The 6,082-nt window shown below is 35.2% G+C and overlaps 1 pseudogene; it reads left to right on the top strand.

Moving 5' to 3' along the window:
- Positions 1-2,589: 2,589 nt before the first annotated feature.
- LOC125871808 (uncharacterized) lies at positions 2,590-5,725 on the top strand (annotated as a pseudogene).
- Positions 5,726-6,082: the final 357 nt, after the last annotated feature.

Genomic DNA, 6,082 nt, shown 5'->3' with positions numbered 1-6,082 from the left:
ACAAACTTGAAACCCTAAGAAACGTGATTCTTCATTTTCCGGATTCGTTCCGCTTGTTCTTGGTCTACAAACAACAATTATAATACGGGAATCAATACACGAACACTAATTACTAACATTTCTATCAACCCTAGATCAACCCATGATCTCAATTAGGGTTGTTTCCACCATGAGTTCTAGATCAAAACCCTCTCCCATCGATAATAACCCAAGATAATAGGTTCTACGGATCGAAAAACTGATTAGGGGAGTAAAATTTAGTGCTAAAAGAGGTGGAAAACCTTCAAGAAATAGCCCTTGGTCGTTTCTTAGTTGTTAAGAACGAACTTTTGCAGAAAATAATGTTTTTGGAGGGTTTTACCCTATTTAAGTCGCGACTGTCCCGCTACGGTGGGACCCATCCCGCTACAGAATGTTACCCGTTCACGCTAACATCATTTTCAGGAGTTCTGCTCGCCCAAATTCGATTTTGTAAAGTCGTACGAGTTCCTTAACATCTTAGCTATCTAGTCATGTGGTCCAAATTATAATTAGATCTCTCATTCACTACCAGATTTCCCTAGGCCTTGCTGACTCCGATTTCGTCCAAATCTGTACTAGGCTAGAAAATCCCAAGTTACTACCAAAAAGTTTTCAGACCCCAATTTTTTCCTCATTGGCTTTTCCCTAATGACGAAATCAGGTCATTACTGAACGATAATGCAACTAGTATCCAATACTGATATTTCATACAAAAGTAAGGCAAATAGTAAACATAGCCATCTTGAGAGTTTGTATCACGTGTACAAGAGTTTTACTATTTCCTCTTTCTCAATTTATGTGATACGTTTTATTTAAAAAAAACAATTTGTAAATGACCTATTATTGTTCATCCTGTATTCCTAAGATACTTTGAAGAACTTGATAAGAAACAACAAAGTTTAAAGAACATTTTCAAAATTAGAAAACTAAAATCAGTAAGGAAATAAACTCAATAAACTCAGAAATAAATTAGAAACAATATACAAAATATTTTTCTTAAAAAGGAAAATCGAGCCCACTGAATACATAGTGTCTCCTTAAGGATATTATTCCCTTCAAATACCCGAGGTTGATGAAATATATCCTTTGAGGATAGAACGATCTTACTCACCGGTGTATTGGTACCTAAAACAACGATGTCAACAAACCACTCAGCGCAACAGTAAAGTACAATTAGAATACTAAATTTAATAGTAGTAGTAGTGGTGGTAGAAGAAGTCCAGAAAATTGGTTCTCTTAAAATGAGCGGAAATCACTCAATTTATAGAAAACAAAGGTAGTGTGAAAAGGTTCATATTGTGCCTAACCGAAAAGGTCACGACCCTTTGGAAAAGTCACAATCTTTCGAAAAGGTCACAACCTTTAATAAAAGTTACAACTTTTCATTTTCTATTCACACCTTTTAAAACCTAACAATCCCCCGCATGAATGGGGAATGACTCCAAGACAAAGAAACGGACAAGTGTGTGTACTTTACAAGAAAGAATTAATTGCATCTGGATAAGTAGGTTTCCCTTTGAACTTTCTGTAGTGAACATATGTCGAATATACTCGGTCAATAGGTAGATTTGATATCTTTGAACCGTCAAACTTTGATGTATACATAGACAGTGATGCATATGTTACACAATCAACCCTTTACTGTTTATGGTTCTTACGGTTGTGTTCGTTTCATCCATGAACACCTCTTGGTTTCATGAATGTATAGAGAAATGTGCTTTGGACAATCATCCTCTTTGAAACGGTTTACACTTCACACTTTCATAGGTGATTTCTAACCGTGTTATCGCGTAGATACATTATTTGGTCAAATCTGCCAAACTTAGCAAATCATTAAAAACTTTTAGCTATATTAACTCATTTACAAGCCTTAATGTTGTATCTTTGTTCCTGAGCATTGTCTTCATCATGAGAATGGATTGAGTTGGTTGACATGGTCAAACCGTCAGTCACAACTTTATTTTTATCCTTGAACATAACTCTTGGGATCTCCAGTCTGGGTAGAATTACCTCCACGATGACTTGTCCTAAGCCGTAAACTCATTCCCTTAGATGATCTTTCAACTTTCTCTCTATTTAGGCCTTTTTGTAAGTGGATCCGACATATTATCCTTTGACTTTACATAGTCAATTGTGATAATTCCACTAGAGAGTAGTTTTCTAACGGTATTATATTTATGTCTTATATGACGAGAACAAGAAAGCATGAATTTAGCAACAACTTTTTAGCAATAACTATAGTGTTGTTGCCTTATATCAATAAATTGCAACAACTTGATTTGATTGTTGGTATTTCTTGTAAATTTTAACCACAATATTTTTATTGTTGCCATATATTTTGATATTGTTGTTATATTCTATTTTTAATATAATAAATCTCAAATATAAGAAAATTGCAACAATATTTTTGCAACAACCATAATACTGTTGCCTAATTTAAATAAATTGCAACAATTTAATTAATTTATTGCTATCTTGTATAATATTTGGCAACAATAATTTTTTTTATTGCTAATGTACTTAACTTTGAGATAACTTATACAGGTTGTGCGCTGTTTTAATTTTCTTTTTCAATTTACCGCCAAAACAGAGCGCAGTCTTTTAATTTTCACCAAAATAACTCGGGGAAGTTCTCCAAATTTTAGCGGCCGGTTTAGTTTTTCCTGAAATGAAAGCTAGGTTCTTCAGTGAAAGCTAGGTTATGGGTAGTATCTGGTATGTTTTCTATTTACTTATTTAGTCACTTTTCACAAAGTTTGGTGAATTTTTCCCTATGATTATCTTATGATTTTAGTGTCTTTGATTATCGTCTTCTTGCGTATGAACCATTACAGCCTAAATTTACATAGTGAGACCAATATACAATTGTTTTGAACCTCTTGTCTGCACTTTTGATAATTTTCCTTCGCATTCAATTATGGTTATGTTAAATTTTCGTTAATTATGTTAAATTTTGAGTCTTTTTTGTTTATCTGAGCATTGTTGGTTAAGTCTTTGCTGGGTGTTTGTCAAATTTCCATCTTACTATCTTGAGTTAAAGTGTTACTTGGATCAATAGTGTGTAAAGCTATATTGTGTTTTCTTGAATATTCCTAATTGGGGTTATGAACTGACCGATTAAGAAGTCTTTTGTTTATGTGTACATATGTTTTTTCTTCTGGGTATTTGTAAATTCTATTAGTGATAAATGGATCAGTATTGCAAATATTTTTGTGGTTTCTGACTACATTGAGCTTTTTTCCTAATTTTAAAATTGACATCCTAGATAGTAATGACTTGAATATTGGGGTTTATTTTGAGGAAGAGTTGATCGGACGATTGTATCTTGTTTGGGAGCTAGCTACATTAGATTTATGATTATATTTGGTGAAGTCAATTATATCCATTTCAACTTTTTCGTCAAATATCAATCGGAAATGTTTGTTTTCCATTGACAAGTTAAATTGTCTTATAAGCTTTACCAAAATTCTCTGGCAATCTGAAAATCCATACTGATTTAGGGGTAAACTAGTTTTGTTCTATTAGTAAGTATCTTTTATTCCTTGAGTAGTGGATCTATCGGAATCAACTTCTCTACCTCTGAAGTAGAGGTAAGGTATGTCTACATTCTATCCTCCCAAACTCCACTTTGTGAGCTTATATTGAGTATGTTATTATTGTTGTTGTAGGCAATTAAGATTGTATTTTATTCTCAAACATTCGTATTAGTTTGTGAATCCTTCAAGGAAAGCAGCATGAATTAAAATAAAAATGGGCATTCTAAACGCATACCTTAGAGGGTCATAGAGAAACTAGTGCTTGGTGACTCAAGAGAGTTGGGGAAGTTGCAGGTCATCATTAATGGAGATCGAAAAGACTGAAATGTTATGAAAGAGTGGGTCGGACAATTGATCTCAAGGTACATTAATTGTTTGTTAAAATTACCAAAAGAAGAGAAAATGTCTAGCTTTCATGAGGCACTCATTCAACCCAATAACTCTTTTCAAATCAAGAGCAGTCTAATTATGATTTATGATGTGCTTGAAAGAGTTGGCATAAGAGAAATAGATGACCCTGACCAAGATTTGAACTAGGGATGCTTTGCAATCATAGCTAATTTGTTGAGAGAATTCACGAACTATATTAAGTATGCCATGGAGTGTGGGAAAAAGGTCAAAATAAGGTACGATAATGAAGGTTTGCTGGGTTTTTATCCGAAACTCAACTATATTAGGGAAGGACAGTGGGTGTGAGCTCATGTGCCACAGACTGTTTGTACAGGATAACTCTATCCAGCAAGGATAGAAAATATGAAAAGAAACAACTTAGTGTTTGTCTCTGTTGGTATTTAAACTTGAAATGGATAATGGCAGTAAACTTCATCGAATCAGCTGATCGTTGCGTGTAGATACCTTTCTTCTTTATCCAATTTAGGGTTTCGTGTTCCCAGGTTTTCCTATTTTTTTAGGGTTTAATTTGGTTTGATAGCTCATTTTTGGGTTTAAAATGGCTGATGCATTTGAAGAGGATGCTGAGAATACTGTTTCAATTGGAGAGTTTCTCCAAGATCTCGAAGAGCAAGAACTGGAGGAAGATTTGGTCTTAGGTGGTGATGAAGGCAAGGAGTGCACCTATAATAAAGGTTATATGAAGAGACATGCTATTTTTTCACACCAGATGGGAATGTTGGAGTATGCACAACTTGTAGCCTCTCTTGCCATGATGCTCATGAGATTTTGGAACTTTGGACGAAGAGAAACTTCAGGTGTAACTATGGAAATTCAAAGTTCGGGGAGTTCTTTTGCAAGCTTGATGCTAGAAAAGATGTTGAAAACACGAAGAATACATATAATCACAATTTCAAAGATTCATACTGCACATGTGTGCTGGCCATATCCTGATCATGATGTTGAAGACCAATTGGAGAATCTCCAATGTTGCATCTGTGAGGACTGGTTTCATGAGGAGCATCTTGGTCTTGAGTCCTCTGATATGGTTCCAAGGGATGACAAAGGGGAGCCTCAATTTGAGGATTTTATCTGCCAGGGGTGCGCAACTGTTTGTTCTTTTTTAAAGCTATATCCTGATTCTATCTTTGCACCAGTCCAGCAGCAAACTACTACAAATTCCTCAAGGTACAAGGAGGTGGTTAAAGATGCACCCTTGACTATGGGATCTTCTAAGGAGCTTAGCAACGAAAGTTCCTCAGTTAAGACTCATATAACCGATAATAATCTTAAAGAAGACTGCAACGGAAAGGCTGTTCTTCTTGGAGAAAATGCCACAAAAAACACTCTCCTTAACCAGCGTAACACAGTTGTTGGTCCTAGTACCAAATATGTTGTTGGACTGAATTTGTTAGAAGCTCCAATTAGCCTTGAGAAAAGCAAGTTCATGTTCCTTTCCAAAGACTGGAGAGAAGACCTTTGTAGGTGTCCAAATTGCACAGAATTCTACAAATAGAAAGGTCTTGCCTTCTTACTTGATAAAGAGGACGCCATTGCCGAATATGAGAAAATGGCAAAGCAAAAGAGAGAGCTGAACATGAGCAAGAATAGAGCGATGAGTTGCTTAATAATCTGGGCCATGTCGAGAAAATGGAGGTTTTGACCGGTATCGCTGACCTTAAAAATGAGATCGGTACCTACCTGGCATCCTTCGATCCATCAAAGCCAGTTACATCATTTTTGAGAATCTTTCCCAGAAGCGTAGGCGTATGTCTTGAGTTATCTTAAATGTTCAAGAAAGTAGCTCTACAACTACACATGTAGTGTAGTTAGTTTTACTGCTCAATGCTCCTTGTAAAATGTTCTATTTACAAGGAGAATTCTTAATGTTGCTTTATTACTATCTAACTTTAGCTTATCGTGTTGTGTTAGCTATAGTGAAACAATGCGATCATGTTAGTTGTTAAGCTCAACGAACTCCTTTGGGTTAGAAAGTATCTATTGAATAAAAATTTCCTGGTAAAAAAAAAAGAAAAAAAAACTTGAGACCTCATGATGCTTAATCAACTTCATTGACCACTAAGACACACCCTTGAGTGCTTGTTGTTTAGGCTTCTTAAGTAGTGAGAATGAGG

The sequence above is a fragment of the Solanum stenotomum genome, chromosome 7, assembly GCF_019186545.1.
Source record: "Solanum stenotomum isolate F172 chromosome 7, ASM1918654v1, whole genome shotgun sequence".
Classification (NCBI taxonomy): domain Eukaryota; kingdom Viridiplantae; phylum Streptophyta; class Magnoliopsida; order Solanales; family Solanaceae; genus Solanum; species Solanum stenotomum.
This window is presented reverse-complemented; position numbering and strand designations above follow the sequence as displayed.